Source organism: Ursus arctos, unplaced genomic scaffold (genome assembly GCF_023065955.2).
Source record: "Ursus arctos isolate Adak ecotype North America unplaced genomic scaffold, UrsArc2.0 scaffold_9, whole genome shotgun sequence".
NCBI classification, from domain to species: Eukaryota; Metazoa; Chordata; class Mammalia; order Carnivora; family Ursidae; genus Ursus; species Ursus arctos.
In genome coordinates this window covers 64567150-64591729 of record NW_026623111.1, presented here as the reverse complement: position 1 = coordinate 64591729, position 24580 = coordinate 64567150, and the positions used below count along the sequence as shown (strand labels likewise).

The 24580-nt window shown below is 42.5% G+C and overlaps 1 long non-coding RNA gene across 1 annotated transcript in view; it reads left to right on the top strand.

Moving 5' to 3' along the window:
* The first annotated feature begins 6181 nt into the window (after nt 1-6181).
* Nucleotides 6182-24580, top strand: part of LOC130543228 (uncharacterized) — a 31713-nt gene continuing 13314 nt past the window's right edge. The window contains exons 1-2 of the long non-coding RNA XR_008958399.1: nt 6182-6377; nt 9520-9767. This is a non-coding gene — a long non-coding RNA (uncharacterized LOC130543228). The remainder of the gene's footprint in view (nt 6378-9519; nt 9768-24580) is intronic.

Here is a 24580-nt window from a genome sequence, read left to right as displayed (position 1 = left end):
GCTGGGATTCTGTCCCCGTGACCAGAGAGTCCAGAGTCCTTGCTGTACATGTTAGTCACGTTGCCCCTTCACAGGCATTCATGCGATCACACACCAGCGGATGGAGAAGGACTCAGTGGTCACAGACTATCTTGAGCAAGAGTTGAAACAAAAAGCAAGAACCACTTTTATGTATAATAAAGACCCAGAACGAGGAAGTTGGCATCCCTAAACTGTGCAGTGAGAGCAGTGTAAAAGGCCAAAAAGAGGATCCAGGCCATCCCGGAAATATTCCCCCGGCCACGAGGTTAACTGTTACGGCCAGTTTCTCAGAGGAGAGGAACTGGAAATTGACATCAGGACCTTTAGAATTGTGTAAAGTGCAGAGTGGATTCAGTCGTTCGTTCGTTCGTTCTTTCTTTCCTTTTTTTTTTTTTTTTTTTTTACAGTTTTGAGGTTTTTAATATTGAAGTATAATTAACATACGGTGTTATATTAGTTTCAGGTGGACAATAGAGTGACTCAACAATTCTCTACATTTCTCAGTGCTCACCATGTTAAGTGTGCTCTTAATCCCCATCACCTGTTTCATCCATCCCCCCGCCCCCACCTCCCCTTTGGAAACCACTGGTTTGTTCCAAGTAGTTAAGAGGCTGGGGGTTTTTGTTTATCTCTTTTCTTCTTTGTTCATTTGTTTTTTTCTTTAAATTCCACATATGAGTGAAATCATGGCGTTTGTGTTTCTCTGACTGACATTTCACTTAGCATTATACACTCTAGCTGCATCCTGTTGTTGCAAATGGCAAGATCTCATTCTTTTTTTTTTTATTAAAGATTTTATTTATTTATTCATGAGAGAGAGAGGCAGAGAGAGAGGCTGAGCAGGGAGCCTGATGGGGGCCTCAATCCCAGGACCCCTGGGATCATGACCTGAGCCGAAGGCAGACACTCAACCAACGGAGCCACCCAGGTGTCCGATCTCATTCTTTTTTATGGTTCAATAATATTCCATTGTTTTTATATACCACATCTTTTTTATCCTTTTATGGATAAAAAGGGTTGGGCTGCTTCTATACCTTGGCTATTGTAAAGAATGCTGCAGTAAACATAGGGCTGGATGCATGTATCCCTTTGAATTAGTGTTTTCATTTTCTTTGGGTAGATATCCCACAGTGGAATTATTGGATCATACAGAGATTTCTTTGGCTTTCTCAGCGGCAAATCCTACGTGAAGCTTGCGGTCCTGGGATCAAAGCCAGGTCTCACACGGGGCCCCTGCTCTACCACACAGGGCATTAGCATTGGATTGTGCCGTATCTCACATTGGTAATCTGGAAATCCATTAAGTGAGGTCCCAGATCCTTTGCTACCTGAGTCATCATCCCCATCTGAGATACCTAGGATTTCTCAACTCAAAGTGTCCTTGCACTCAGGGCAGGGGACATTCTTAGGAGGCACTCATAGCAGTCACATTCAGTTGTGATTGGTCTGGTCCAATAGCATGAACAGATAAAACAGGTCAACTCCTCTTCTAGATTGGAGGCAGTCATCTGCCTTACATGATGTCTACAGTCAAAACTCTGAAACCAGCCTTCAACAGCCAGCCTTGGTCCCCCACGGTCTCTAAATAATCTTCTACTGCCTCCTCCTTCCTCCTTGTCAATGGGGAAATGGAGTTTGTGGGGCAGGAGCCCTAGGCTGGTGAGTTTTATGAGGCTTCAATTTTAAGCTCTATAGGCTTTACACGTGTGGTCTCAAAGTCCGCCTTCATCTCAGAGTATCCTAGCTCAGCATAAAGGAATCCCATGCTTCCTCATTTTTTATTAACTCAGAATCCTTAGCTCTACGGGGCGCCTGGGTGGCACAGCAGTTAAGCGTCTGCCTTCGGCTCAGGGCGTGATCCCGGAGTTCTGCGATCGAGCCCCACATCAGGCTCCTCTGCTGTGAGCCTGCTTCTTCCTCTCCCACTCCCCCTGCTTGTGTTCCCTCTCTCGCTGGCTGTCTCTATCTCTGTCGAATAAATAAATAAAATCTTTAAAAAAAAAAAAAAGAATCCTTAGCTCTAAGGGCAAACCCTTTCTTTGCTCTAGGTCTTTTCTAAGAAAACAAAGGGAGGCATGCGACTGTATGATTCTATGTATAGAAGTTCTGGAATAGGCAAAACTAATCTATAGTGACAGAAGCCAGGTCAGTGGTCTCCTGGGGGACTGGGGGGGGAGGACTCGCTGCAACGGAACCCAGGGAACTTTGAGGTTGTTGCAAATGTTGTGTATTTTGTCATTTGTCAAAGTCATCAGACTGCCCACTTAAATGTATGTGTTTTATTGTATGTAAATTATATCTCAATAAATTTGATTTTTAAGTCCATTTTATTGCCTTGGACATTTTTCACAGGCATCACATCATTCTAAGGATTGAGCTTCCTAACAATTGTCTTTCAGTTCAGGACCAATTGAAGCTAACCCTCATCCATCTTTTGTGTATGTCCTCTGATAGCTGAGTTTTCTAGAGAATTTGCTAGGCTGCCAGTGTGTCACTTTAGATAATTCTCCCTTTTCTTCCTATCCAAGATCATCCTTGTTTGCAAGATTTATTTTTTTTTTAAAGATTTTATTTATTTATTTGACAGAGAGAGACAGCCAGCGAGAGAGGGAACACAAGCAGGGGGAGTGGGAGAGGGAGAAGCAGGCTCATAGCGGAAGAGCCTGATGTGGGGCTCGATCCCGTAACGCCGGGATCACGCCCTGAGCCGAAGGCAGACGCTTAACCGCTGTGCCACCCAGGCGCCCCTGCAAGATTTAGAATTCAATTTTGAAGCACTTCTAGACACTCGTCATCTTCCGTTTGAGGGTCTGTCTAGCGACTCCTCCCATTTATTAAAAAATTTCAGGTCTGGGGGCGTCTGGGTGGCTCAGTCGGTTGAGCGTCCGACTGTTGATTTCAGCTCAGGTCTTGATCTCAGGGTCGTGAGATGGAGCCCTGCATCGGGCTCCGCACCCAGCAAGGAGTCTGCTTGTCCCTCTCCCTCTGCTCCTTCCCCCACTTTTTCTCTCTCTCCCGCTCTCTGTCTCTCTAAAATAAAAAAGTAAATAAATAAAATCTTAAAAAAAAATTTCAGGTCTGTTTCCTGAAGTCTAGGCTATGTGTCCAATCACGTCCAATCCTTCTTGACCACCATGAACCCTAGAGTCACCGGGTTACTTTTTTTCCCATGAGTTCGTGTCACTTCTACTTCTCTGACCAGTTCCTTTTGTGGTGAGCACTTGGTACTTACTTCCTCTACGTTCTGAGAAAACTTCCACGTTAAAAAAAAAGTGCTGGCTCCCTAGGGCATGATAGTTTTTAGATAAAAAAGACTTTTGAGGTCAGTAACCGCTGCTTTACTGTGTTATATGAGACATCTAAGGTCCTTAAGGGTTGGAGGTGTTTGCCCAAAGTCAGATAGTGAATAAAACTCTACGCTGAACCCTCATTTTCATCAGACCACCGTGTACTGTTGGGCCGGATGTTTATTGCCCGGGGGCAACCAGCCGAGGGCTGAGTGGGAACTGAAGTTAGTGTGGGCCCCGCTTCCTTCGCCAAGCTTGGGCCCTGCTGGAGGCTCTCCCCCTCCTCACAGGGACAGCCTCCCTCTAATTTTCATAAAAGCACCATTTGGCCAATAGTGGCTGTGATCTATCCTCAAACTTCTCTTCCAAATTATTTCAAATGTAAACGTTTATTTTTTAAAATTTTATCAGGAAGAAATTTAGCACTTTTATTTTATCTTTTTATTTTTTATTATTTATTTATTTATTTATTTATTTATTTATTTATTTATTGCAGCTCATATGCTTTTTCCTAAAGGTAGAATTTATTTACTTATTTATTAGTAATATTTATTTTGTTATATTAGTCACCATACAGTAGCACTTTTATTTTAAAAGAATATCCTATAACATTCATAGATCTTAACAATTTTTATTATATCTTTTTCAAATGCTGTTTTGTGAATTCTTTTTTTTTTTTTTAAGAGAGAGAGGGAGCAAGAGAGAGCACAAGTGCATGCTGCAGGGAGGAGGGGCAGAGGGAGAGGAGAGAGAGAGCCTTAAGCAGGCTCCTCGCTTACGTGGGGCTCCATCCCACAACGCTGAGATCATAACCTGAGCCGATACCAAGAGCTGGACACCTAAACAACTGAGCCACCCAGGCACACTTGTTTTGTGAGTTCTTAAGCAATCCAGGACATTCATAGATTTGATATACTTTATTTCTGCAGAGCCGGGCCAGGGACTCCGCTTGGAATGAGATTTGTCCCAGGACTCTGGGGCAGGAGCAAAGGAAGGCTTAAGCCTCAGCCACCCATAACTCAGCTTTCAGTCTGATATAAAGGACGTGGTCCAAGGAGACAAGAACTTAATCCCAAGGGAAAGGTCTGGAGTAGGACATGAGCAGAACAGAGAGAGCAGTTGAGAGGCAGAGCCTGGAAAGGCTCCCTGAGACAACGGGAGATGTCTTTTTGTAGGGTGCCTCCTCTGTGCCTTGGATGAGTGGGCAAAAGTAGAAAGGCCTAGTGGACCTGCAGAGACCCAAGTCAACGCAAAGTTGCTACTGGAATCCAAGAGGATTCAATAAAAGCAGAGACCAATGTCCCGGCCTACATGGGATAAGGCACTGCAGCCAAGAGCCCCCAGTAAGGGCTCACTGGGTAAAACAAAGTCCCGCTGTGACCAGTATTCACTCCACCCAGTGCCATGTGGGTGGATAAACTTTCCGCCTCCCAGACACCATTTTGGCTGGGGGGAGGGGGAAAGAGGAAAACACCTGAAAGCACTTACACAAAAGACATTGGGTTAACCCAAAAGTTGTCTCTGATATTATCTTTAACTGAAAAGTGTGTGCTCAGTGATCTATCGTCACTCTACCATCCCAGCTCCCCATAAGAGGAAATGGCACTTTCAGAACCAGAGCATATTACAGAAAAGAAGAATGCTGCATTTTTTCGACCTTTGAGTGCAGTTTACCCATTATACGTGGTCCTTCCAGTTCCAGAAGGCATGCTGTACACATTAACCAGGGGTCACAGAGTTCAAATATAAATTGTCAGTGTGAGTCTTTGGTGCCCTTGAGGGTAGCTTTTGTGCATAGAAAAAGATTATTCAGAGGTTAGCTTTAGAAATTACTATTTAATTTACTAGTGTTGCAATTTAAAAACTTAGCTTGATTTTAAGTTCAACTTAGAATTTTTATTGTTCTTTTATAAATAGAGAAAAATTTAAAAACCACTTTTAAGGCCCTTAAATATTATCTGTTGCCATTTATAAATGTTATTAAATAAACTCCCCCAAACCTTTTAAAGTACCTTTAGAAATCTAATATTTTATTTTCCTCATAAATATAGAACTATTTGATTAATATTAAAACTTTCCTGGGAATCTAAATAATGAACACAAATCTAATAAATCAAATTTATAAACATGGTGATTTTTAAATTAAGAAAGTTAATAAGAATCTGACTTAAAAGTGTAAATAATTACTCCCTTTGACATTTTATTTTATTTTTTCAAGATTTTATTTATTTATTTGAGAGAGAGGGAGAGAGCACAAGCAGACAGAGAGGCAGAGAGAGAGAGAAAGGCAGACTCTCCACTGAGCAGGGAGCCAGATGTGGGGCTCAATCCCAGGACCCCAAGATCATGACCTGAGCCAAAAGCAGATCTTTAACCAACTGAGCCACCCAGGCACCCCTCCCTTTACCATTTTAAAATGGAATCACAGTCAAACTAGAAGTTCGGCCTTAAAGCTTAATTTAATTTGATCCATGTTAAACATTTTGGGGTGAAATACAAGTATCCCCCACTTTCTAAAAGTCCACATTCTGCCGCTTCACAACAGACCTCCGGTAGCACCTGTTTTCACTAACCAAAAGAAATCCAAAGAGGATTTTTGCTTTTATGAAAAAAGTTGTTACCATGATGAGGTGCCTGGTGGCTCAGTGGGTTAAGCATCTTCCTTCCACTCAGGTCATGATCCCAGGGTCCTAGGATCGAGCCCCACATCAGGCTCCCTGCTCAGTGGGGAGTCTGCTTCTCCCTCTCCCTCTGCCCCACCCCTCTCTCATGCTCTCTCTCTCTCTCAAATAAATAAAATCTTAAAAAAAAAAAAAGTTGCTACCGTGCCAATTGTGTAGGTCTTTCGAAAAGGTGAAGCGGCGTGAGGCAGACTTTCAGAAAGTAAGAGATACTTCTCGCTTTATGCCATTTCAGTTTACAAAAGGTTTCATAGGAACATTCTCCTTTCAGATAGTGGGAGAAACCTGTACTCCATCAGCGATGCCACGTGCTTCATCCTGCACTTCATCCAGAAGCAGAAAACGCTGCATTATTAATGATGCTGCGTTTGGTCCCTTGGCTAAGATGGTGAGTGCCGGGTCTGTCTACGGTAGCAGCGCTTCGCCCCTTCGCAGTTAGTAAACAAACTATGGAGTGATCCTTTGGCATCATGGGGATATTGCATTCCCTAAGAAAGCTTCGCCTAATTCACTGATGGTCATTGCCTAAATTTCTTACTGCATTGGAGCACAAGATGACTTTTGAATTCTATTTTTCTTTCCTTACTTTCTAACACAACAAAATGTTCCAGGTTCACATTGTCCTTTCCTGGCCCTGAACATGGAATCGGCTATTTCCTGAAGTCCTGCTTCTTTTTACTGAGAGGGATGTTTTTTAGAAACCAAGATCTGGGTGCTAGCCATACTTCTTGCTACTAGAGTGTCATCATTTCTAGACCCTTTCAGTGGACAGACCTATGGACTATTTCTTTTAATTAATAAGCTCATATGGATATTTTCAATTCAAATTTATATTTAAAGAATTTTTTCTTAACTGAGCTTATTTCATATTTATATTTATTTCCTCTTGCACTGAAAATCACGATCCTAAAGATGTTAATGTGTTTACTTATTTTTTAATTTTATATTATACATAAAATTATTTGAAAATTATGATACCAATATCACTACTAACAAGTCTCCAGTGGGAGAAGTCTAAAATTTCCTTGCAGTTCTTTATACCCTTCGAATATATCCCACTAAATATATACAATCAGAATACTCTATTAAAATTTGCTTGAAATAATACTTTTCTTTGTGTGATTATGCTATCCATTGGATACAGAGTTAGAGTTTATATGCTCCTGTGTGTGCTCAATTTTAGAGTTTATTTTTTTGTTACTTTCATTCAATTGTGTTTTTGAATATATAAAACATTTACATGGTTCAAAAGTCACAACTATATAAAGTCTGTGTAGAAACATCTGCACCCCCTTCCTCTTTCCCGCTCCCCACTCCCTCCTCCATCCCCTGTGGGTAGCCATTTTCATTAGTTTCTGGTCTCTCTAATTTTTTTTTTTTAAAGATTTTTATTTATTTATTCGACAGAGATAGAGACAGCCAGCGAGAGAGGGAACACAAGCAGGGGAGTGGGAGAGGAAGAAGCAGGCTCATAGCGGAGGAGCCTGATGTGGGGCTCGATCCCGTAACACCGGGATCACGCCCTGAGCCGAAGGCAGACGCTTTAACCGCTGTGCCACCCAGGCGCCCCTCTAATTTTTTTTTCTTTTCATAAATAAGTGTTTGTAGGGTAAGAGCCTGACATTAAGCTCTTGATTGTCCAGGCATCCATTTCAAAGATACCCACCTTGAATAAGCACATTGCTAACTGTATGGCAGCTACTAGCAAACCGACCAGGCTGCTCCCACCCATGAAGTTGCCCTTTGAGAAAGCCCCTGGTAACCTAGAGAGCTGACACTTGAGTGACCTGCTTTTCCCTTCCCACTCCCTAATTCCCGCTCTTTATGTTATACATTCGGCAGTAAAGAGTGAACCCATGAGACCCTGGGCACACACCCCTGGAGCAGAGCCCCAGATCCCTCCCCTTCCCTTCACCTGCAAACTTGTGCGGGCCCCAGGCGAGCCGAGCCGTGTACCCCTCACAACCTGTGAGAATAAATCTTGTTATTCAGAATCCTCTGCTGGTCGTTGCTGAGGGGTGCATCTTGCAGTCAAAGACCCACAAAGACTGGTCAATGCCAACGTTGGCTGTAGTCAGGGAAAGTCTACGAAGGCTCACTACAGGTAAAAGGGCCCGGGGCACTCCTCGCTGAGAGCACCGCTGTGGATAGGCTTAGACTAGCCCAACAGTGTGTTACGTATGTATGAGTGCTTTACGTAATCTCCACTTTTTCCTTCACAAGATGTAGCGTAGGAGATGCACCCACCTGAACTTGCTTTTTTCATGTAACAATATAACCTGGAAATTATTCTATATGATTTCATAGAGCTCTTTCTCATTCTCTTCAAACAGCTACAAAGTCTCCTGCAATCAGTATGTTGGCTGAGGCTGCAGTCATCTGCAGATTTGACTGGGGCCTGCTGAGCCACTTAAAGATGACTCACTCCCGGACCTCCCCCATTGGTGCTGATTGTTGACAAGATCTTCTCCACAGGCCTCATCCCCAGGCTGCTAGAGCTTCCCTGCAACATGGCAACTCAATGCCACCTCCCCCGCCCCCAGCACCTAATCCAGATAGCTGGATAGAAACATCAATGGCTCTTACAACTTAGCTTGGTCACATACTATCCCTTCCAGAACATTCCATTTGTTAAAAGCAAGTCACTAAGTCTGGCCCACATTCAAAGGAAGGTGAATTGGGCTCCACCTTTTGAAGGGAAATGTATCAAAGAATTTGTGGCCATATGTTAAAACCTCCATGAACCTCATTAAGGGAACATTCTGTACAGAACACTATTTACCTTGTGTGTAAAGTAATGTAATATTTTCATTACGATGGTCGAGTAGTGTTCACTTAGCTCTGGAAACAATGTAATAATATGGTATATTATTATGTATATTGTATTATATATGGGCATATATAGACATATACATACGTAATGAGTATGTTTATAGATAGATAGATTGATCCCTGGAGGAGCTCTTTATTTTCTTTATGAAAATAACAAAGGCTTTATTGAGAATTTTTACATGTAGACATCTCCATTTTATTATACATAACTCAAGGTCCTACTTCTCAAATTAGGGGACCCGTATTCGCAGGGAGATGCGGTGGAAGGCTCAGGGGGGCAAGGGCACAGGCAGGGTCGGATCTTACAGGAGCGACTTTATGTGGTGGTATGCAATGTGAAAGCATTTTTATCCCGAAACAACTGTAGATCTGTATCCGTGGGTAAAATGCAGTGTCTACACATATTTTTTAAATCAAGCGTGAAACTTCAAAGAAATTTTGAACTTAGGGAGTTCAAAATAGGCTGCTTTGGCCTATTTCTTCCAAACTCCCAGAGGTGCTTTTCCAATTCTCTATCCGTAATGGTATGTCAGTGCAGAAGTCTGAGAACGGTTGGCTTTAGAGTCTATATTTGTATTTTGCCCATGAGGAACTGGTGGGAACCTTTCTTCTAGTCTTCTAGGGCATCTGAAAGAATCACCCTTGTTCCTATGTGAGTTATTCCAATTCTAACCTCTCCTGTGTCTTTCTTATGTCAGGAATGGCACCTCACGCTAATGCGTGCTCTTCCTGGATCAGCCCTCCCTGTCCAGGCAGCCCAGCAGATCACCGATCCAGGGAGCGGACACGTTACAGCCAGGCGCCGTCACTGGCGCCCTCTGCTCCTTTGGGCTGGGAGCTTGATTGGATCCAAGATGAAAATGGATCTCCCTGCTTTGCCATACCCTAACCAGAGCTGAATTACCCAACAGACGACTAAAGCAGAGGCCTCCAAACAATGCTTTGGGTAAGATAATGAGATATTTCCTTCCAAAATAAAATTTTAACTGCCTAATAATTATTTTATGATTTGGCATGGTTTTAAATTTTAATTACATAGAAGGGGAAGAAAGGAGAAATCATCTCTTCTGTCTCAAGGTCTCTGCTGGTCTTAATAGGGCTCCGGCTGTGAAGGCCTCTAGAACACACCAACCACCCTTCCCTCACTGGCCCAGCTCAGGTTAATCCTGTGTGATCACTCTTCTGCATACTATTAGAAAAGCCACAGGTTCGGAGCATAGCTACAGTTCCCTTCTCTGTAACCCTGTTGAAAATACACTTGTGGTCCATTACCCTTGAAGCTACCATGGTTGGGTACTTCTGACCATGAGAACCAAGCTTATGGGTAAGTTCACTGCCACCCTAGTCCCTAACCCTGGAAAAGGAAGTATGAACACCACGGCTTGAAGGCAAGGTTCTCAACTGGGGTCCTGGAACATGGATGAGGGACAAATACATCTTTTTTCTCACTAGCCTTAAAATGAAATTTAGCATGTATTTCAATTATGAATGTAGGCAACACACTCCAGCCATTTTAACAGAACCCAGGACATTTTCACCAGTTAGAAATCAAGATATTCTCATATCCAATTCAGTTGTTAGAAATATCTTGAGGGGCGCCTGGGTGGCACAGCAGTTAAGCATCTGCCTTCGGCTCAGGGCGTGATCCCGGTGTTCTGGGATCGAGCCCCACATCAGGCTCCTCTGCTATGAGCCTGCTTCTTCCTCTCCCACTCCCCCTGCTTGTGTTCCCTCTCTCGCTGCCTGTCTCTATCTCTGTCAAATAAATAAATAAAGTCTTAAAAAAAAAAGAAATATCTTGAAATATCACTCCACTCATCACTGCTTCAATGTGCGGAGGTGTTCAGATCCCTAACAGATCCTGTGTGGTGCAGTATTCTCGTGTGTCATTGCCATTGAGCCATATGAGCCCAGATGTCCCGCATTCTACATTGGTTGTCAGAGATATACAGTGCTTCTTGGCTCTTCACATCTACAAAATTCTCGATTTCTTTAAAAAGAAAGGATATCTGAACTGAGCTGAGAACATCTACAAACACTTAGAACTCTTTCAAAACGTATTTCTGTCATAATGGCATCAAAGGTGACCATGAATTTACAATCATTTTCTTTTTAATATAAGTCGCTCTATTGATCTATTGATAATCTATTGACATTCATCTATTGATCTTTGACAAAATGCTTATTTCAAGTAGAGTTGTACTTAAGTCTTGGATGATTCTGTTGTTCCTTGCAAGAAGCCTCCTGTGTTTGCTTTGTAAAATGAGATAGGGGAGGTTTCATTTCCTTTGAAATAATATGTTTGTGAAACAGTGTTCTTAGCCCTTGAATATCAAATCATAAAATTAAAATGCACTGAAAGTCTAGTATGACATGCATATTGCCTTGTTGCTTTAAAACATAGGTTTTATTATTATTCAGGTATGGCTGGCCAGTACATCAGAGACCATTGCCCTTGACAAGATAGCTGTTTATTATATTTATCTGCTCAGGCTACTGTAACAAAACACCACAGTCTGGGTGGCTTAAGCAACAGAAAATTTATTTCTCTCAGTTCGAGAAGGTAGAAGTCCCCAGTCAAGTTTTCAGCAGAGTTAGCACTGGTGCAAGCTCTCCCCTTGGGGTGGAGACAGTCAGTCCCCTTCTCCCTGTAGGCTCCCAGGGCCTTTCCTCGGTGCATGTGAACAAGAAGCAAAAAGAGAGGGGGGCGCCTGGGTGGCACAGCGGTTAAGCGTCTGCCTTCGGCTCAGGGCCTGATCCCGGCGTTCTGGGATCGAGCCCCACATCAGGCTCCTCCGCTATGAGCCTGCTTCTTCCTCTCCCACTCCCCCTGCTTGTGTTCCCTCTCTCACTGGCTGTCTCTATCTCTGACGAATAAATAAATAAAATATTAAAAAAAAAAAAAAAAGGATTGGTTAGTTTGAGTCCATTCAGTGGTCCCTGGGGCATAGCAGCCGTCCCTAGCTGTCTGGTGCCTGGCCCGGGGTGATTAGGGCCAGTGGATAGAGGATAGTGGAGTGGGAGAGGGTGTGTACGGGATCTGGAGTGATTGGTTTGCACATGAAAAGCCTGTCATTTACCATCTCTAGGAAGTGGCTAACCCCGGGAGGGGCAGCCTCTCCGTGGTCAGCAAGGCCCAGATAGCATAGCATCAAATACAGAAACTAGAAAATGTGGTTATTACACATGTCAACGTTTGTCCCAGTTTTTACTGTTCTTATTCAAGCTGAAGAACAACAGCCTTCATACTGATGTGTCCTATAAAATATACAATCTTACCTTTAATTTGCCTATATCGGAAACATACTTTCTCATCACTAAATACCACACATGTATCCCAAATTTGCTTTATTTTAATGTGTTGACCTCTTAGCTACTCACTGCTGCGTAACAAGTTACTCCAAAACTAGTGATCGAAAACCACAAACACTTACTGTTTCACGGTGTGCGTGGTCAGGAATTCGGGTGCAGCTTAGCCAGGCGGTTCTGGATCAGGTTCTCTCACGGTGACAGATTCGAGGTATCAGCCAGGGTCTCAGACTTCTTGAGGCTGAACGGGGCAGAATCTGCTTCCAAGCGCACGCGTGTGGCCGTGGGCAAGTCTGAGTCCCTTGCCACACGGGCCTCTGCACGGAGCTGCCCCAGGACAGAGCGGTTGGCTCCCCGCTGTACAGAGTGACCCGAGGGAGAGCAAGCGAACACACCTGAGAAGCCAGCCTTTTTATAACCTAATCTCAGAGGTGACATCCCATCATTTCCGTCATGTTTTGTCATTAGAAGTGAGTCATTATACTGGGTCCAGCTCACTCCCGAAAGGAGGGAATTCATCGAGGGTACAAATACCAAAAGCAGGACCACTGAGGGTCACCCCCAAGGCCGCATATCACAATTGGCAACTATGTTTCGATACAATCACTTTTCTTTGCGATTCTTTGTATTTTATTTTTTGAATTTAAACACATTAGTCTACGAAGAGGTCCAAGGGCTTCTCTAGCTACAAGTAGCACGACGAGGTTAAGAGTCCCGGCTCTATGCTAGACAGATCTGGCTTGAAACCCTGCCTCGCCTCCCAGCCATGTGGTCCCTGAGCAATCCCTTCACCTTTGCCAGCACTGGCGGCTCCAACGGTGAAATGGAGATGATAACAGCCCGTCTCCAGGACCTGCTGTAGGGATTAAATGAGCTCGTGCGTATAAAACATTAACATTCTGCTGGATTGTATTAAGCACCCAGTAAATGGTAGCTTTTATCCATAGAGAAAAGAATGTGCCCGAATTTCACACATACGCACGCTTTTTATTTCACATGGTTACAAAGCCCAGGGATCACGTTTATTAATGGTTGGGGTCCACTCTTTCCCCCTGTTGTATACCTTAAATATCTTGAGGAATAGAGATGATGAAACCCAATGTGTCTGTGCCTGTCTCCTCACCAAAATGCACCACAAAAATACTAAATATTATTGCAGCCGGAAGAATTAACGCAAACGAGGTCAGCGTAAGAACCAGACGCTGGGCCGAGATCAGCCACGGCGAGGGGACATATAACTCAAGAAATCTCATACAACTGACAGAATCTCAACCCTGGAAATCTGCATTTTCAATCAGTAAGACACCAGCCATGCAGGACACAGGTAAATAGGGAAGATCGACCCCCTTTTAAGCTTTCCAAGCAGTGTCCCTTCCTGCCAAATCAGTTCAAAAAGGAGGAGGCAGCGAAGGGACCAGGGCTACCCTGTTATCATTTTGTGATTCCTTTATGATTCTTCTAACAGAGCGGCTGCATTGTTTAGGAATCCATTAACAGTTCAGAAAGAAAGTGGAAAACTGAGAGTCGGGAATGGCTTTCTGCCTACACCTGTTTGTTCCCGCGTGTCTGGAAATCAGAAAGATGGGATTCGCAAGAGCAGGGCTCGCTTCCTGACCTCGAGCCTGGACACAGGTAGAAATTGCTGGTTCGGCTCCACTAGAGAAAGCCTCTGTTCCAGCTGGCGTCTGTCGCCCGGTGTGGCCATGACTCACAGCACACACAGGGAAATGGTATCAAAGAGGGGCAGCACCTGTCACTGTGAAGAAGTAAGCAAGTTCACATGTTAGTTTTGATTTCCCAGCAACCACGCAGGGAAACCGAAACACTTTGTTCCCCTCCACTCCCCACCCCTTCCCTGCAAGTTCGCTCCCAGTTCCCAGCCACAGTTTTTCAAAACCTGGTGTACCAGAGAATTGGATTTGAAATACCTTGATTAGTACCAGAATTAGAATTAAGTCCCACAGGCAAAGGGTACATGGGCTCTCTCGGTGTTGTTTGTTACCACTGCATGTGAATCTACAGTTTTCTCAAAATAAAAAGTGCAATTTTAAACATCAGGCTTCTCAGAATGACCTACAACAGGAAGAAAGAAATAGCAACCCCACTCACTCCTCCAAAAAAAAAAAAAAAAGCCCCATTCTGCCAAGTTTTTTCTTGTGATTGAGTTTCAGTCTCAGAGCATTGTGGTCTGAGAATATGCAGGGAATAATCTCAGTCTTTTGGTATTGGTTGAGACCTGTTTTGTGACCCAGTATATGGTATATTCTGGAGAAAGTTCCACGTGCGTTTGAAAAGAATGAGTATTCTGTTGTTTTAGGGTGGAATGTTCTGTATGTATCTATGAGGTCCATCTGGTCCAGTGTGTCATTCAAAACTCTTGTTTCTTTGTTGATTTTCTGCTTAGATGATCTGTCTATTGCTGAGAGTGGAGTGTTGAGGTTGCCTACTATTAACATATTATTAGCTACATGCCTTTTTATTTTGGTTAATAGTTGGCTTATGTAGTTGGCTGCTCCGGTGTTGGGGGCATAGATATTTATAATTGTTACAGCCTCTTGTTGGATACACCCTTTAAAAATAATATAGTGTCCTTCTGTATCTCTAACTACAGTCCTTAACTTAAAATCTCATCTGTCTGATATGAGAATTGCTACCCCAGCTTTCTTTTGAAGTCCGTTGGCAGGAAAAATGGTTCTCCACCCCTTACTTTCAGTCTGGATGTATCTTTAGGTTCAAAGTGAGTCTCTTGCAGACAGTATATGGATGGGTCATGTCTTTTTATCTAATCTGCAACCCTGTGGTATTTTATGGGAGCATTTAGGCGATTCACATTGAGAGTGATTATTGAGAGACATGATTTTAATGATGTTATGTTGCCTGTGAAGTCTGTTTCTATAGATTGTAAATTTCTGTTCTGTATCACTCTTGGGGCCTTTTTACTTTTATAGAACCCCCCCCCCCTTAATAGCTCATGTAGGGCTGTCTTGGTGGTCACAAATTCCTTTAGTTTCTGCCGGTCTTGGAAGCTCCTTGTCTCTCCATCCATTCTGAATGACAGCCTTGCTGGACACAGTATCCTTGGCTGCGTGCTTTCTCACTTAGTGCTCTGAATATGTCTTGCCAGCCCTTTCTGGCTTGCCAGGTCTCTGTGGACAGGTCTGACGTTATTCTGATGTTCCTCTCTCTGTACATAAGAAATCTCTTCACCCTGGCTGCTTTCAAGATTGTTTCCTTGGATCTAAGATTTGCAAATTGTACTATTATATGACGTGGTGTCGGTCTGTTCTCATTGATTTTGGGAAGGGTCCTCTCTGCCTCTGAGACATGAATGCTTGTTTCCTTCCCCAGAGTAGGGAAGTTCTCAGCTACAATTTGCTCAAATATCTCTTCTAGATCTCTCTCTTTCTCCACCCCCTCGGGGATGCTGATGATTCTGACATTTGGAACATTTCATTGAGTCAGTAATCTACCATAGCTTTTTTCATGAAGATGGAGTTTTTTCCCCCACGTTATCTCTCTTTCCTTCTTTTCTATCATCTCATCCTCTAACTCACTAGTTCGTCCTTCTGCCTCGTTTACCCTGGCCGTCAGAGCATCCAGTTTAGACCGTATCTCATTCATAGCATTTTTAAGTTCCGCCGGATTAGATCTTGTTTCTGCCCTTAGAGGTTCTATATTGTCAATAATATTTTTCTCAAGCCTAGATATCGACTTCATACTTGTTACTCTGAAGTCCATTTCTGACATCTTGGTTATATCCATATCCATTAGTTCTGAGGCAGAGGGCGCAGCCTCTGTTTCTTTCCTTTGTTGGGGGTTCCTCCTCTGTGTCATTCTGATGAGGAGAGGTTGCGGGGATGCAGAGAGCCCAAATTATTGACCAGGACCCAAGCAAGATGTACCTGTTTTATAGGGACCTTAGGGATGTGGGCTTCTTGTTGTTTCAGCCTGCCTTCTGGGGGAGGGGTCTGCTGCCCACAGGGTTGCCCTGCCCCCTGTGGGGGGGGGGGATGCACACAGTGAGAACCGGTTTTGGGGGGCTTTTGTTCTCTGGTGGCTTTCCCTGACAGTTTTCTGTGACTTTTCTGAGAGTCAGAGCAGCAATGGCCATATCCTAGCCTCTGTCTCAGAACAGAGAGATCGCAGTCCGCTCTCCACTGAGCTCTCCAGGCCACACGGACTCTGTTTCTGTCGGTGCTGCTAAAACCCCTCAGCGTCCCAGGTTGTGCGCCTCCCAGCCCTCGCTTCCAGGGCTGGCCCGTCTCTGTCCTTTGTGCTTCTAACACCGCCAGCCGCCTCCGGTTCCCGCGCATGCACCCGAGTTCAAGGTTTCAGTCCGGTGCAGCGTCCTAAAGACCTTTCCCCGTGGCTACCAGTCCACGAGTCCAGCCCGCTCCCCAGTGCAGGTGGCTACTGCTTCCCCGCGCCCGAGCCGGCGGCTCCCTCCCCCTTCCGTTTATCTTCCGATATCTGTGCGCGGATTCACGGCTCCCCGGTTCGTACCTCGGGACCCAGCACCGAGATGTTCTGTTTGTAGAGATCCAGACAGATCTTCTTACGTCTCAGGCAGATTTTGTGGGTGTTCAGGATGGTCTGGTAGATATCCAGCTCGACTCAGGGGACTGGTTGAAATAGGGTCCCCTACTCCTCAGCCATCTTTCCCCCCTCTCCAAAAGCCCCATTCTGAAAATCAACTTTTTGGTTTTTTATTAGATGAACTTCCTCAATCACACTATTCCCACATAATTGCCGTTCTGTGCCTAGTGGAAGGTGGTGCAAGAGAAAATGACACCCGTTCCTTTTTTCTCCTTTCCCCTTACCAAACTAACAAGTTTCTTAATAGCAACTGAAAGAATATTCTGGTAGTATAAACAAGAACTGGTAAGTCATGTTTGCTCCAGAGAGAACAGAGGAGGAGGCGGAGAGAGAGAGGAAGATACGCCTTTCATGATAGATACTTTAGAACTTCGGAATTTTATATTATGTGTCCATGTTGCCTGGTCCAAAACATGATTCCCCAAATTTTACATGTCCTTTGACTGTCTAGCACAAACACAGCCTTCTCTGTGAGTGCGTCTCGTCCTGCAGTTTGAGTGCACCCGTCTTTCCTGTGTGTTCTGTAGTGCGATGGTTCTCAACCCTGACTGCCTGTTGAAAAAACGGAGAGCTTTTTATTTTTTTTAAAGATTTTATTTATTTATTTGACAGAGATAGAGACAGCCAGCGAGAGAGGGAACACAAGCAGGGGGAGTGGGAGAGGAAGAAGCAGGCTCCCAGCGGAGCAGGGAGCCCGATGCAGGGCTCCATTCCAAGACCCAGGGATCAAGACCTGAGCCAAAGGCAGACACTTAACAGCTGAGCCACCCCAGGCGTCCCAACGGAGAGCTTTTTTAAAAAAAATACCCCTGCTCAGGCCCTTCCCCAGACCGACGAAATGAGTATCTCAGAGGGGAGGAGATCAACAGGGACGTTTAAAAAAAAAAAAAAAAATTCCCCAGTAGCGCTAAATATGGACTCAGGATTAAGAACTTCTGCCCTGGCATTTTACGGTGTCCAGATCCCAGCACGCACCCTGTAAGTAAACACTGAATAAGCGACTACAGAAATAAAAATAAATAAATAAAAAACCACTTTCACATCTTTGATCTCATTTTGTCTGCAAAACCGCCCTGTGAACTCCGCATCATGGCCTCACTGCCCAGAAGAGGAAAGGGAGTGTTGAAACGCCATAAGTCACAAAGGGTCCCTTTGGGCTTTGGGGCTCCATACTTTGACCAGCTCCCCTGAGATTAAAACTAGATTCTCTGCTCCCCACCCATATTCTAGCACAGCACCTCATGCATAGATGGTGTTTGACAGCAAGTGATCAGCACAGCGGGAAGCGTCTCAGTCACCCAGAGCTGCACCCCGCGGCTCGCCCCCCACGCAGGGCTCCCAGATGGTGAGCAAAGGTTCACCTCCCTGTACGCCTAACCGCTTGTTTACCCCTAGACAAATCCCCTCCGCTGCTTGTTCCAAATGCAGATTCCAGGGCCCCGGATTACAGAAGCAGGATCTCTGGAGATGATAGTCGGGAATAACTGTGTGTGTGCGTGCGTGTGTGTGGTAAAATATACATAACATGAAATTCACCATCTTAACCATTTTCAGCTCTACAGCGCAGTGCCATTAAGCTCACATCGCTGTGTCACTGGCATCACTCTCCATCTCCTGGACTTTTTCATCTTCCCAAACTGAACTCTGTACCCATTAAACAAGAACTCCCCAGTCCTTTCTCCCCCAGCCCCTGACAACCACCATTCTTTCTGTCTCTGTGGATTTGACCATATTTGATACCTCATGTAAGTGACATCACCCCGTATTTCTTTTTGTGACTGGTTTATTTCACTTATCTTAATGTCTTCAAGGTTCATCCTTTGTATCATAGGACAAGAGTTCCCTTTTTTTTTTAGATTTATTTATTTATTTTAGAGAGAGAGAGAGAGCATGAGCAGGGGGAGGGGCAGGGGGAGAGAGAGAGAGAGAATCTCAAGCAGATTCCCCACTGAGTGAGCAGCCCAACTCGAGGCTCAATCCCAGGACCCTGAGATTATGACCTGAACTGAAATTGAGAGTCAGACACTTAACGGACTGTGCCACCCAGGTGCCCCAGGATTTCCTTATTTTTTAAGACTGAAAAATATTTCAGTTTATGTATATGCCTCATTTTTGTATGCATTCATCCATCAAAGGACATCTAGGTTGCTTCCACTTCTTGACTATTGTGAATAATCTACAGTGAACATGGATGTGCAAATATCTCTTTGAGATCCTGTTTTCAGGATTTTTTTTATACATATACATATCCAGAAGTGGAATAGTTGGATCATATGGTAATTCTATTTTTTATTTTTTAAGGCGACTCCATGCTGTTTTCCAGAGTTGCTGCACCAATTTACATTCCCACCAACAGTGTGCAAGGGTTCCGGTTTCTCCACATCCTTGCTATTTTCTATTGTTTTGACATCCTGTTAGATGTGAAGTGACATCTCATTGTGGTTTATGTTTGCGTTTCCCTGATGTTAGTGACGCTGAGCATCTTTTCATGTGTCTGTTGGCCATTTGTATGTCTTCTTTGGAGAAATGTCTATTCGGGTCCTTTGTCCATTTTTGAATTAGGTTGTTTGGCTTTTGTTGTTGAGTTGTAGGAGTTCTTTACATACCCTGGATATGACACCCTCATCAGATATGTGATTTGTAAATATTTTCTCCCAATTCTATGTTGCCTTTTTACTCTATTGATTGTTTCCTTTGCTGCACAGAAGTTTCAAAGTTTGATGTGTTCATATTTGTCTATTTTTATTTTTGTTGCCTGTGCTTTTGGCATCTTATCAAGAAATCATTCCAAATACAGTATTGTAATGTATGGCATGTTTTCTTCTAGGAATTTTTTATGGTTCAGGTCTCACATTTAGGTTTTTAATCCATTTTGAGTTAATTTTTATATATAGTGTAAGGTAAGGGTCCAAGTTCTTTTTTTTTTTTTTGCAAGTGAATATCCAGGTTTCCCAGCACCAATTATTGAAAAGACTATGCTTTCCCCATTGCGATGTCTTGACGCTCATGTTGAAGATAAGTTAAACCACATTTGTAAGGGTTTATTTCTGAGGTCTCTATTCTGTTCTGCTGGTCTATATATCTGTGTTTATGACAGTTCCATACTGTTTTGATTACTGTAGGTTTGTAATATGTTTTGAAATGAGAAAGTGTAAGGCCTACAGCTTTGTTTTTCTTTTTCAAGATTGTCTTAGCTATTCAGGGTGCTTTGAGATTCCATATGAATTTTAGGATAGATTTTCCTATTTCTGCAAACAAAGAAAAAGTGCCATTGGTATTTTTATAGGGATTACATTGAATCTGTGGATTGGTTTGGGTAGTATTAACATTTTAACAATATTAAGTTTTCTGATCCATGAATGTGAATTTCTTTCCATTTTATTTGTGTCTTTTTAAATTTCTTTCAACAATGTTTTGTAGTTTTCAATGTACAAGTCCTTTGACTCCTTGGTTAAGTTTATTTCTAAGTATTTTATTACTTTTGATGCTATTGTAAATGATATCATTTTCTTAATGTCCTTTTCAGGTTATTCATTGTTAGTGTATAGAAATGCAACTGATTTCTGCATGTTAACTTTGTATCCTGCAACTTTGCTGAATTGGTTTCTCAGATCTAACAGTTTTTGGTGGTGTCTTTATAGTTTTCTACACATAAGATCATGTCATCTTAAATGGTGATAATTTTACTTCTTCTTTTCTGATTTGAATGCCTTTTATTTCTTTTTCTTGCCTAATTACTCTGAATCTAGTACTATGTTGAATAGAAGTGGTGAGAATGGGCATCCTTCCCTTGTTCCTGATCTTAAAAAGAAAACTTTCAGTTTTTCACCATTGACTATGATGTTAGCTGTGGGCTTTTCACATATAGCCTTTATTATGGTCAGGTAATTTCCTTCTAACCTTAATTTGTTGAGTAAATGAAAGAGTATTGAATTTTGTCAAATATTTTTCTACATCAGCTGAGGCAGACATGTGGGTTTTTTCCTTCGTTCTGCTAATACGGTATATTACCTTGACTAATTTTTGTAGGTTAAACCATCCTTGCATTTCAGAGATAAATCCCACTTAGTTATCATGTTTAATCTTTTTAATGTGTTATTGAATTCAGTTTGCTAGTATTTGGTTGAAGATTTTTACAGCAATATTCATCAAGGATATTGGTCTGCACTTTTCCTTTAGTATTGTTGTCTGATTTTAATCTCAGAGTAATGTTGGAGTCATAAAATGAATTTGGACAAGTTCCCTTTACTTTAATTTTTGGGAAGATTTTGAAAAAGGCTGGTGTTAATTCTTTAAATATTTGGTAGAATTCTCCAATGAAGCCATTTAGTCCTGAGTTTTTCTTTGTTGGAAGGTTTTTTGTTTTTGTTAAGATTTTTATTATTTATTTATTTGACAGCAAGAGATAGTGAGAGAGGGAACACAAGCAGGGGGAGCTGGAGAGGGAGAAGCAGGCTCCTCGCGGAGCAGGGAGCCAGATGCAGGGCTCGTTCCCAGGATGCTGGGATTGTGACCTGAGCCGAAGGCAGACACTTAATGACTGAGCCACCCAGGCGCCCCAGTTGGAAGGTTTTTGATTGCTGATTCTATCCCCTTACTAATAATAGGTCTTTTCATATTTTTTAACTCTTCATGACTCAGTCTTGTTAGGTTGTATATTGGTAGACATTCATCCATTTCTTTTAGGTTATCAAATTTGTTAGCATATAACTGTTGATGGTAGTCTTAGTCTCTTACGATCCTTTGTATTTCTGTGGTTATCAGTTGTAATGTCTCCTCTTTCGTTCTGATTTTTGTTATTTGAGTCCTATTTCTTTTTCTTCTTAGTCTAGTTAAGGGTTTGTCAATTTTATTGATCTTTAAAAAACTCTTAGTTTTGCTGATTTTTTCTATTGTTTTTCTATTCTCTATTTTGTTTATCTCTGCTCTAATCTTGATTATTCCCTCCTTTTGGTAACTTTGGTTTAGTTTGTTCTTTTTCTAGTTCCTTGAAGTGTAAAATTAGGTTGTTGATTTGAGGTCTTTCTTTTTTTTTTTTTTAAATATAGGCATTTTTCACTGTAAAACTTATCTCTTATGTTTTGCTGCATCCCACAAGTTTTCAGTATGTTGTGTTTTATTTTCATTTCTCTCAAAATATTTTCCAATTTCCCTTGTGATTTATTCTTTGACCCATTGGTTCAAGAGCTAACTTCCCAATTTGGGGTTGGGGGGACATTTCTATCCAAATGATTAGAAGACCAGGTGCAAACATGTCAGAGCTCTTCTCTTGCACAGTATAGACTCAGAAGATGCAGGCTGTGAAATGCCCAGTTTGAAGAAGTGTCATCAGAACCAGCTATGGAAACCATGATGCTTATCTCCATGGGAGGCTTTGTGTCTATTTGTGGTTCTGTCCAGACAGAGCTTTGGTTTGTAGTGCAATGACTGTCCCTTGCATAGCACAGATGTATCTGTACCTAAACTTGTCCCCAAGTTCAGAGAGAACTAGCCACAGATAGGGAGATAGTCCATTTGGTCTCCTTATTACTTCCTCTACCTACCCCTTCCTTGGAAACCACTGCTCCCCTTTCTTCTCTCTACTCCCTTCCTTCATTCAAAGGGGGAAGAAAGAGAGGAAATAATATACCATGCACTTAATATGAATTGTCTCATTGAAGCCTCACTAAGTATTACTCTTCCCATTTTATAGTTGAGAAAACTGAGGCTCAGTTAAGTAACGTGTTCAATCACAGTTAAATAAGCAGACAGTAAGAGGAAGTGATTGGACCTCAAAATAGGTGCTTTTGGATCTAACACCCAGACTCTTTCCATTGCAGCTACCTTTCCCATTCATTCAACAAATATCTCCTATGTACTTGCCCTGTGCTAGGATCTCAGGGAGCTACAAAGGAAAACAAGAGATGGCTCCTGGCATCCAAGGAAACACTGCTAGTAGAGAGGACAGATACCAAACCTGTAATTACAAAGATTTTTTTTTAATGTTAAAGTGGTGTAAATATTATGGGGGCACAGAGAAATAGGGATCCTAGGGTATGAATAGAGAGAAATCTCACATTTAGTGCAGGATTTCACTAGGGAAAAAAAAAAAGAGGAGGAAGAAGGACATTGGGACTTTTGAAAAATAAATGCTAGATAGTAAATATTTTAGGCTCTGCAGGCTTCTCTGTTGCAGCCACTCGACCCTGCCACTGTAGCACAGAAGCAGACACAGACAAACATAAACGGATGAACGTGGCTGTGTTCTGATAAAACTTAATTTACAAAAACAAGAAGGCAGATGGATTTTGCCTGGAGGCCATAGATTGCAGACCCCTGAAAAATCAAAGGTCATTAAAGCAGGAAGTAATCAGATTTTCATTCTCTAAAGACCACTCTGGGCAATGTAGTGGAAAGATTATGTCTTCCCTATGCTTCTCCTTGGAGTAGCTCAGAGAAATGTGCACCACGGTGGGCCATAGGCTTTGGATTTTGTAAGACGAGGAGAGTAATGGGTCTGGAAACTTTCATACAACTCTCTCACTCCTTCATTCTATTCATTGTCTCAATTCCATTTCCTTCTATGTACTTTTATCTGCCCCACCTTTTGGGTGTAGATTTGCCAGACTTAGCAAATAAAAATACAGAATATCCAGTTAAATTTAAATTTCAGATAAACAATAAGAATTTTTTTTTATTTTAATGATTTTTTATTATATTATGTTAGTCACCATACAGTACATCCTCGGTTTCCGATGTAAGGCTCGATGATTCATTAGTTGTGTATAACACCCAGTGCACCATGCAATACGTGCCCTCCTTACTACCCATCACCAGCCTATCTCATTCCCTCACCCCCCTCCCCTCTGAAGTCCTCAGTTTGTTTCTCATAGTCCATAGTCTCTCATGTTTCATTCCCCCTTCTGATTACCCCCCCTTTCTTTATCCCTTTCTTCCCCTACCGATCATCCTAGTTCTTATGTTCCATAGATGAGAGAAATCATATGATAGTTGTCTTTCTCTGCTTGACTTATTTCACTTAGCATTATCTCCTCCAGTGCCGTCCATGTTGTAGCAAATGTTGAGAACTCGTTCTTTCTGATAGCTGAGTAATATTCCATCGTATATATGGACCACAACTTCTTAATCCAGTCATCTGTTGAAGGGCATCTCGGCTCCTTCCACGATTTAGCTATTGTGGACATTGCTGCTATGAACATTGGGGTGCATATGGCCCTTCTCTTCACTACGTCTGTATCTTTGGGGTAAATACCCAGCAGTGCAATGGCTGGATCATAGGGTAGCTCAATTTTTAACTTTTTAAGGGACCTCCACACTGTTTTCCAGAGTGGCTGTACCAACTTGCATTCCCACCAACAATGTAGGAGGGATCCCCTTTCTCCACATCCTCTCCAACAATTGTTGTTTCTTGCCTTGTCTATTTTTGCCATTCTAACTGGCGTAAGGTGGTATCTCAGTGTGGTTTTGATTTGAATTTCCTTGATGGCTAATGATTTTGAACATTTTTTCATGTGTCTGTTAGCCATTTGTATGTCTTCATTGGAAAAGTGTCTGTTCATATCTTCTGCCCATTTTTTGATTTGTTTATTTGTTTCTCGTGTATTGCGTTTGAGAAGTTCTTTGTAGATCTTGGATACCAGTCTTTTATCTGTAGTGTCATTCGCAAATATATTCTCCCATTCCGTGAGCTGCCTCTTAGTTTTTCTGACTGTTTCCTTGGCTGTGCAGAAACTTTTAATCTTGATGAAGTCCCATAAATTCATTTTATCTTTTGTTTCTCTTGCCTTTGGGGATGTGTCATGAAAAAGGTTGCTTTGGCCGATGTCGTAGAGGTTGTTGCCTATGTTCTCCTCC